Source organism: Hyla sarda, chromosome 1, assembly GCF_029499605.1.
Source record: "Hyla sarda isolate aHylSar1 chromosome 1, aHylSar1.hap1, whole genome shotgun sequence".
In the NCBI taxonomy this organism is placed as follows: domain Eukaryota; kingdom Metazoa; phylum Chordata; class Amphibia; order Anura; family Hylidae; genus Hyla; species Hyla sarda.
Window position 1 is genome coordinate 196,247,511 of NC_079189.1, and position 11,076 is coordinate 196,258,586.

The following is an 11,076-nucleotide window of genomic DNA, read 5'->3' on the forward strand; positions in this document are numbered from 1 at the left end:
GCCAATTTATTGTTGAGGGTTTAACTGCTGGGACCCCCACCGATCACCACGGTTAAAATGGCTCTCCAAATGTTGCAATGCTACAACTTCTATCATGCCTGGAGAGACTTAGGCATTATGGGAGTTGTAGTTACACAACAGCTGGAGAGTCACAGATTAGGGAACAGCCATCAGTACTATAAAACTTACAAGTGTCTACAGCTCTGATGGGACAGTCAGGAGAAAACACAATTATATCAGTGACCTTAGTGACATCTTCTCTGTTGCCGTTCTTTTTATTTCTTCTTCATCTGGTCCAAACTCCATGTTTTCTTCAAGCTACATCTTCCTCTGCAGAGTCTGATGCCCAGTCATCATTGATTCCTCACTTTGTCAGCATTCTCATCCTTTATATGAAGACAATAATCATTATAACCATGTCAGACACTGTGCCCCCTGAATATAATACAGCCACACACTGCACCCCCCCAAATATAATACTGCCACACACTGCACCCCCCCAAGTATAATACTGCCACACACTGTACCCCAAGTATAATAACGCCACACACTGTGCCCGCTGAATATAACCCTTTCACACACTGTACCCTTTAAATATAACCATTCCACACAATGTACCCTCCAAATATAACCCTGACACACACTGTACCCTCCAAATGTAACCCTGAGATACACCATACCCTCTGAATATAACCCTGACAAACACTGTGCCCATAATAATAATATTGTCACACACAATTTCTTTTTCAGCAGAATCCCACCCCTGCATTGTCCTCCTCCAGATCCCTAAGTCCTCTTCCTCCCCGCTCCTCTGCCCCCCCAAGCTCTATGTCTTCCTCCCCGCTCCTTTGTGTACATTCACCAAAATGCAAGAAATGAATAGTAGAGCAACTACTCGTTTTGGTCTTTCTTGTTAGAAGTTTATTGATGTAGACTCCAAGTCAAAAAACACTGATATACTTCCGTGTAATGCTGTGCATAGATAGCAAAGCTAACCAGTGCGTTTCACCTGGACGACGACGGCCGTTTCACACACTTCAGCGTTTAATCAGGGCCCCTGGACATGGCCTGAAACAGCCACCATCGTCTAGGTGAAACACTCTCATTAGCTTTGCTATGCACAGCAATATACGGAGGTGTATCAGTGTTTTCTGACATGGTGTCTACATCAATAAACTTCTAACAAGAAAGACCAGAATGGGTAAGCGCTCTCCTCTTCATTTCTTGCATTTTGGTGACTGTACATGAGACTCTATCAGATGAGCACCATAGGTCTTTACTATACTCCTCACATGAAACATTATCGGGACTGAGAACAAGCACCTAGAGGCGTGGGTGGTGCCTAGTGCAACCATTATCGTATAATTTGCATATGTATGATGGAGGTGTGTATGCATGTATATTTGTGTGTGTATGATGAAGGTGTGTATGTATGATAGATGTGGGCATGATAAATGTATGTATGTATGATAGATGTGTGTATGTAAGATAAATGTGTGTATGACAGATGCGTATATGTACGATATATGTGTACATGTATGATGGATGTGTGCATGTATGATAGATGTGTGAATGTATGTATGATATATGTGTGCATGTATGATGGAGGTGCGTATGTATTTCATGTATAATATATATGTGTGTATGATAGATCACACATCTATCATACATTTACACATTTATCATACATACACACATATATCATACATATGCACATCCATCATACATGTACACATATATCATACATATATGCATCTGTAATACACACATTTATCTACACACATCCATACATCATACATACACACATCATCATACATACACACATCTATCATACAATCGCACATCTCATACAATCGCACATCCATCATACATATACGCATTTGTCATACACACATCTATCATACTACATACACACATCCATCATACACATCTGTCATACTTACATGTATCATAAACACACATCTATCTTATATACACTCCTCCATTGTAGACCCCCCCTCCTCACTCTCCCACTGAATGCAGTATCGCAGCCAATTCCCCCCATTTCTCATTACACAATGAACACAAAATACCACACCCCCGCACGCTGTCCTCGATCTCTGCAGCCCCCACCGTATCTAACTCCCCCCTAGGTATGTCATCAGTCTTCTTAACAACAACCCCCCACCCCCATCCCTAGGCTACTCCTTCCTCCATTCTAGTCTCTTCAACCCACAGGCAAGATCACTTACCATCAGTGCCGCGGTGCTGCTATCTGAGGCGGTGGAGGAAGGGTCGTGTCAGGGGCTTGGAGCAGACGTGCGTGCCTGCGCGGGGCACGTCTGCTCCCATCAGCCCCTAGCCTGTCCTGCCCTGCAGTGAATTTTAAAGGGCCCGCACCTGGCATTAACCCTGCGGGCCCCCCAGGCTATGAGGCCCAGTGGATATTGCGACCATTGTGACCTCTATAGTTGTGTCACTGGGCATATACAATGGAGACAAACATGTTTGTGTTTTAGTGTTCTTTCTGGGGGTTTCTGGCAGTTTTTCACTGCCTTTTGGGAACCACTCGTGGGTCGGATGCAGAGTGCACAGCCAGTGGAGTTTAAGGGTTTAAGAAGGCAAGTAGTGATGCGAAGCATTACTACTTACCTCTGCTGGCCATACAGTATCCAGTAATTATGTGGTGTCCCGGTACCCTATTGCATGCTGTACTGCATGCTCAGGTAGGATCCCTCAGGTGGGACAGCCCCTAGTCGCCTCTCCTCAATTCTAATTCTCTAATGTTAATACATGTATATATTTAATAATAATGTATATCTAATATAATGTATAGTACTTACCTTGTTTAGCGTCGCAGGACCTTCGGTTATATGACCATGTTAATATCCTCTATGGTATGTTGGAGGACCTTTGGAGGTCCTTGGGTCACGTGTTACCCACAAGCCTTTGTAATGGTGATTGACACAAGTATGGACCAATTAGCACTAGTCCAGCCTCTGCCCATATAAGGGAGCTGTAGCCAATTATCGCTTTGTTGGGTTGCTGCTCTCATGGATGCCGGACTAGCAGGACGGATCTGCGCAACTTGCAAAGACATGCTGGGCCTTAAAACCTTCCGGCCTCAGCTGAACTTAAACCGTGAGTTCTAAACTACCCCCGCTAAAGCTAGCGTGACTACTGGACCGCAACTAGATCCCCTAAATCCAGTGGAACAGTGCATAATACCCTAAAGACTCTAAATTTCTAAAGTCCCAACCTTTGTCAATCTCCAAAGAAAGCAGTTGGATGCATAGAGACTGTTCGGTTTATGAAGCTTGCGGAGAATCTTCAGTAAAAGTTATACCTGTTTCAGAAAACTCTCCGGTTGTGGACATTCTAATATTTTCTACCTCCCTATTGTTCTTTGAAAGGGTGGTGGTAGGACAAGCATTACTGAGGAGCCCTCACCCTGGCATCACGAATAGCAAGGGTTAACAAGCACCCTTTAATTACCGCACTGCTACACTCCCCATACCCTACTCCCCCAGGCTATCACAATTACATTATCCAGCCATCTATATAGATGACTGTATAATGTATACAGCAATGAGAAGTTCCTTCCCCCTCCTGGCCCTGCTCCGATCCGGTGTATCCCCACCTCTTGTGATTACATAACTAGAGGTGGAACTATAGCCAGGGTGGCAAGTGTGGCTCTATTCTCATTATGTGTTTTTAGCATGCTTTTTTTTTGTGTTATGGCTGTTAAAAATATGAACAGACCATTTCTGGCAGAGTGTTTCCAAACAGGGAGCCTCCAGCTGTTGCTAAACTACAACTACCATAATTTCCAGACAGCCAAAGGCAGGTGGCTGCTTTTATTGTATAATCTTCCACCACTGGAGATATATGATGTATTCCTCCTGCACAGCTCATCCCCACTTACGCTCATAGCATTTATACTGTACATACACTCGTAGGATTTATATAGTATTCACGCTCGTAGGATTTGTACTGTACATACGCTGGTAGGAAATTTACAGTATACGCTTGTAGGGTTTATACTGTACATACGCTCGTAGGATTTATACAGTATACGCGCTCGTCGGTTTTATACTGTACACGCTCGTAGGTTTATACTGTAAATACGATCAGAGGGTTTATACTGTACATACGCTCGTAGGATTTATACAGTATACTCGCTCTTAGGGTTCATGCAGTATACACGCTCGTAGGTTTGTACTGTAAATACGATCAGAGGGTTTATACTGTACACTCGCTGGTAGTATTTATACAGTACACATGCTTATAGGTTTCATGTCTGACATACACTCGTAGGAGTTATACTGTACATAACACACTCACATACACACGCTCATAGATTCATGTTGTATGTATGCTTGTAATTTATATATGCTGGTATTAATTATACTGTTCTTTCGCTTATGTTATACGTTACATCTGCTTGTTACTTTGATACTGTGGTTAAGTGTTTATCGTCATGGTAGCATTAACAGTGGGCGTTCGTTGAGACAGTTCGGGTATACGCACACATAGTTCATTTGGTCAATACGCTCAGAGTTTTATGCTAATGTCAGTTCATTTAGTTTTCACACGTTATAGCGTTTACAGTGCACTTTTGTAGATTCTTTGTAGTGTCCGCAGTGCATATAGTTGCATAGCATTGGGGCACATGCATTCCTCACTTTAGTATTTAAACAGCTGTTGCGGTCCCGGCATCATACTTACCATGTGTTACGCTGAGCGCTCCGGGTCCCTGCTCCTCCCCGGAGCGCTCATGGCGTCTCTCTCTCTGCAGCGCCCCGGTCAGACCCGCTGACCGGGAGCGCTGCACTGACATTGCCGGCGGGGATGCGATTCGCATAGCGGGATTCGCCCGCTCGCGAATCGCATCCCAAGTCACTTACCCGTCCCGGTCCCCGGCTGTCATGTGCTGGCGCGCGCGGCTCCGCTCTCTAGGGCGTGCGCTCGCCAGCTCTCTAAGATTTAAAGGGCCAGTGCACCAATGATTGGTGCCTGGCCCAATCAGCCTAATTAGCTTCCACCTGCTCCCTGGCTATAATACCTCACTTCCCCTGCACTCCCTTGCCGGATATTGTTGCCTTGTGCCAGTGAAAGCGTTTAGTGTTGTCCAAAGCCTGTGTTTCCAGATCTTGTGCTATCCATATTGACTACGAACCTTGCCGCCTGCCCCGACCTTCTGCTACGTCTGACCTTGCCTCTGCCTAGTCCTTCTGTCCCACGCCTTCTCAGCAGTCAGCGAGGTTGAGCCATTGCCGGTGGATACGACCTGGTTGCTACCGCCGCAGCAAGACCATCCCGCTTTGCGGCGGGCTCTGGTGAATACCAGTAGCATCTTAGACACGGTCCACGGTCCACGCCAATCCCTCGCTGACACAGAGGATCCACATCCAGCTAGCTGAATCGTGACACCATGTCAGAATGAGCTAAGGTACGTTTGGGGAAGAAGGGGAACTGTTAAGCATGGCGGTGGATCAATCATGCTTTGGGGTTGTTTTGCAGCCAGTGGCACAGGGAACATCTCACAAGTAGAAGGAAAAATGGATTCAATAAAATTTCAGCAAATTTTGGATGCTAACTTAATGCCATCTGTGAAAAAGCTGAAGTTAAAGAGAGGATGGCTTCTACAAATGGATACTGATCCTAAACACACCTCGAAATCCACGGGGGATTACATCAAGAGGCATAAACTATAGGTTTTGCCATGGCCTTCCCATTCTCCTGACCAACATAATTGAAAATCTATGGATAGACTTTAAAAGAGCAGTGCGTGACAGACAGTCCAGAAATCTCAAAGAACCGGAAGACTTTTGTAAGGAAGAATGGGCAAAGATACCTCAAACAAGAATTGAAAGACTCTTGGCTGGCTACAAAAAAGTGTTTACCAACTGTGATACTTGCCAAAAGGGGCAGTACAAGATATTAACTCTAACTCTGCCCAAACTTTTGCAGACGCCATTTTTTTGCTTTCTGTTATTTTGAAAGTGTAAATGATGGAAATAAAATCTAACTTTTGTTGACAAATTATAAGAATGTCTTATCTGTAATTTGATGCCTTTTGGAGATTTTTCCATCTTTCCTTGGCTTCTTTATGCACATTAATACAAATTTTTACCTGGGGTGCCCAACTTTTGATCCCCACTGTATATGACCGTTGATTTAGTATCACACCTGAAATATTTGTTATTCAGGCTCCATATACTGTTTTATTGCCTACTCCCATGTTTGGCTTGCCCTGAGCAAGTCCACGCATCACGAAGTACAGGACGCATGGACAGAAACGCGTAAGAACAGGAAGAATACTGTGTGTGTGTGTGTTTCGTATAGTTTTCTACTCCACACTCTTTGAATGGGAACATTTATCTACCTGAATTCTATCTAAGCAATTAAGTTTGGCAAGAGTTTTGATTTATTGACAGGAACAGAAATATTCTACCACCTACTCAATTTGCAGCCTCCAACCTGAATGCTGAGGCCTTAAACTGAATCCCATTCATTGTTTGGCAGTTTAGAAGTTAGTCATTTACAAGTAACAATATTAACTGTAAAAAAGATAAAAAATGGTCTGTCAAAATAAGAAACAATAGGTCTGTCAAGAAAATAAACCTTCCCATTAATTTTCTTAGATACAAAAACACTGAATGTTTCGACAGGATGAAAAAATTGTTATGAGCCTAGCCTTGCTATGCATATTTATTTCAAGGGGCTTTTCTGTTGACATTATGTAGCAGTTCTAAACAGGCTTCATCCAGGCCCTAAGGTGTGGAGCTAAATATTATTTGATAAAGATTAGCCTAGCAGGAAACACCCTTAATAGTTAACTGCACTGATTAGAGTGAATGAGGAGCTGAATGTTAGCCAAATGGTGACTGTAAAATAAATATATATATATATCATCTTAACAGCATCCCAATGCTCAGATTCTATAGTATAGCAGTAAAGCATGATAATTACTGAAAATAGTAGGCAGAAAAAAAAACTATTAAAACAAAACAAAACAACACAAGCAATATGTTCGTGGGCAGGTCTTTTTTTTTTTTTTTTAGGAGAAAACCTATAGCAAACCTATCCTGCTCTGGACAGTTCCTGATATGGACAGAGGTGTCAGCAGAGAGCACTGTAGAGACAGAAAAGAAATTCAAAAAGTAAAGAACTTCCTCTGGAGCATACAGCAGCTGATAAGTACTGGAAGGATTAAGATTTTACAAATCTAGTAATTTGCAAATCTATTTAACCTTCTGGCACCAGTTGATTTGAAAAATGGTTTTCCACCGGAGTAGCCCTGGGCATCAATGTGCATTATTGAACTGAGAGAAGCAGAATGATTGTTTCAAAGAATTGTCCACCATCTAGGCTGTTCTGACTAGCTGTTAGGAGGTGTTAGGAGCAGTGGTTTTATGAGGGCACACAGCAAACAGACTCCAAACTGATTAGACAGACAACCGGTAGAAACAATAATTTGATCCACCAACAATCACAAGTAGCTCCCACAGTTTTCTTCTCTAACGTCCAGACACGTGGCACCATTACCATGTCCTGACAATGACAGTCAGCTACTGTTGCCTTCATTTGCAGTGGTGTCATGAAAGAGAAACTGGAACTGCTGTGGGCTAAAACTGTAATTTCTTTAGCAACAAAGTCAGGTTATATCTGGCATGCAACAACTGTTGGGCTTGAGTATAGGGGCCTTGTGGTGACCAATTCAATTCTGCCTTTGCTGTTCAGTTACACACTGTCCCAACTACTGTTGTAATATGGAGAGCCATAACTTATTACAGTCAGTCACTCCTAGTAGTAAAAAATGGGCACTAACAGCTGAGCGATATGTACAGGGCATCCTATGGCCATATGTGTTGCCTCTTATGGCAGGGATTCCAAGTGTAATTTTTTTTGCAGGATAATGCTCGCCCACACACACACAAACACATAGGTCTCCCAGGAATCCTAGATTTCAACATTTCCTTGGCTTGTCTGGTTATCAGATTTATTGCCAATCAGGCATTTATTGGACTCCTGGGACTCCAGTTTTGGCAACCTTTGAGTGTAACTTATCTACAGGACCAGCTGCAACATCTGTGGGCAAATGTGCTGTAGGATGCCAAACGGAACCTGTATGCCTCAATGCCCAACCGTATTTTATTCTGTATTCAGGATAGAGGTAGTCCAACAGGATGTTTCCTTTCAATTGTATTTTTCCCCAGTAAACATATTCTTTACCATTAATATTGTAATCACTTACATAGATCATTATCACAATCACACATAGGCCCAGGTTTATACAGTTACAAAGATAACCAATTTATGTAGGTTTTATTTTATTTTACTACTTTTAAAAAAATATAACTGCTGTACATGCACCAAAATTACTATGTTTAAAATTGTCATCTTCTGACCCCTATGCTTTTTTTTTTCCACTTATGGGACTATATGAGGACTAACTTTTGCGTTGTGATCTGTAGTTTTTATCGGTACCATTTTTGTTTTGATCGTTTAAAAAAAATGTTTTTATTGTATATGAAGTGATCAAAAATGCGCAGTTTTGGACTTTGGGGTTTATTTTACGTGTACGCCATTTAACTAACCTTATCTTTTAATAGTTTGGACATTATTTTTTATTATATTTTTTTAATTAAAAAAATAGAAAAGAGGGGGAGTCAAACTTTTATTAGGAAGGGGTTGATTCCCTTTTATTAACTTTTTTTTACACTTTTTTTTTAGTCCCCACAGGGGGCTATAACATACAATCTTGAGATTGCATACACTGTTCAATGCTATGCCATAGCATAGCATAGCATTGATCAGTGTCATTGGTGATCTGCTGCTCTAGCCTGCCATAGCTGGCCAGAGCCTTTGAGCACCAATCAAACAGCAAGAAGGCAAGTAAGGACCCTCCCGTTGTTCACAGAGCTGATCGGGACCATTGGGACCCTGATATCACTGCGGATGTCCCAATCAGCTGCCCTGTGCTAACCAGCACCATTAACCCTGCATTTTGGATGCTGCGGCATCTAAAGGGTTAATGCTTGGCCATCGGCCCGACCGGCAATGCTCGGCATTAACTGTGAGTCCTTGCTGCTCATAGCAACCGGGACCCACCAGGTATGAAGCATGCTCAGCTTGTGAGCACACTTCAAAACTGGATAGGTCAGAAAATGATTGAATTGAAGTCACTAGCTGACTCTGATCAGCTCATTGAAATGAATGGGGTATGGGACAGGTCTGGCAATGATACAACAGGAGAGGGTTTTGAAATTCTCTCTCCATATCTGGCTGCTGGAGAGAGGAAATGTGGTTTGAATGTACTCTTAGACACTTTTTCCATGGTAGACAGGCAGTACTGATCTGAACTTAGATCGACAAAGAAATCAGTGTAATTTCGAGATCCCTGCTGAGGGGACATGATTACAGCAGGAGCAGCAAGACTAGGTAAGTATAGCTTCCAGAAGACTACTTAAGGGTTCAGTGGGGGATACTTTAAAACATCATATACTTAACACCCCTGCTGGCTTTTTTTTATATGGTAAAATATGATGAAAGGTTCCTTTTAAGCTTTCTTCTTTCTTTCTTCTTGTAAAGATGAAGTTCTACCTATTGGAGACAGACATATTATAGAACGCAGTTCTCTCTGCGTGGACAGGAACAGGCACAGGAACAGTGACTTGGTTTTAGCCAAGATGGTACCTAGGTTAAGACATGTGGCCTAGGTGTAGATATGTCCAACAGTAGCAGAGCTAGGAGATACACATGTGTTACTGGCTAAATACAGACCAAGACTGGTTCTAACAGGTTTAGTTCTTACCTTTCTCCTGGGATTGACAGATTGGACTAGGGACTTCTCATTTGCTAGGAGCATAATGTAACCAAAGCATTGTTCTTCTGTGTAAAGTAAATCAATAAATGCAAACCCATATGCAATAAGTGGTGCAAGGCACATGAATACATTTGGAATAACTTTCCAGTATCTCATACACATTTATGTAGTAGGAACATTTTTTGTCACAAGACAACTTACTTAGCATAGTAGCTGCAACATTGGTACTGGGACACCATATAGCATTTCTTTATTAATATCTTTATTTCATCTAACAGGAGATCCACTAAACTATCCAGGAATTCAGTCCAATATGAATAATTTTCTGTAGGATCTTTATGTTGAACTGTATTGAAATCTCTTCTTCAGTCCAAAAAAGATATCCAGTTTGACAAGGGTTGCCCTCAGTGAAGCGAGCTGCTTGGGGTCCGACAAATTGTTGGTTTTAGGTGATCAGTTATTCTCATTTTTAGTACTGTTTCTATCATTTTTACTACAACAGATACCTAACTGGCTTGTAGTTACTAGTTTCTTCTATATTAGCTTTCTAATGAATGGGTACAACAGTGGCCATTCTCAAATCAGCAACATCTCCTGTTAAAAGGGATTAGTTATACAAATCAGTCTGGGGTGCAGCAGATGTCATCTGGACCCATTGCCTTGTTTTACTTTAAAAGGGCAAGTTCACAAAAAGTATTGGTGTCTAAAAACACTTTAAGGCTAAGTTCACACATTGCAAAACTTACCATTTTGATTTCCAGGCCCATTTTTGGCCATAATAGTAAAAAAAAATCCATAAAAAATTCTGCAAAGTTTTTGCAGATTATGGACAAAAATTTGTGCATCATGTAAAATACGTTGGAAAATCTTACAATGTGCAAACTTACCCTAAGGAATATATAACAACTAGAGGAAATTCCATGCCCAAACATACATTATTATGATTCTAAAGGCCACCTTCTGAAAACAGAAAACAAAAGTAGCTGTTAAAATCATTACAATGCCTTTCAATATGTTTTCCCCTTTTTTAATATATTTAATTGCACTGTTTTCTTTCTTTCTGTCACTAATATTTCTAAAGATGTTTTGATCCCCACTCCTTAATACATTTATCATATTATCCAACAGCATTGATCTTATACAGAGTGATTCAAAAAGGATGGTTGCAAACTTATAGCCTTGGTTTTCATAAAGAAGAGAACAAATTACAAATGTATTAACATGAAAATACACACATCTATCCAAGTTTTATCCAATACTACATT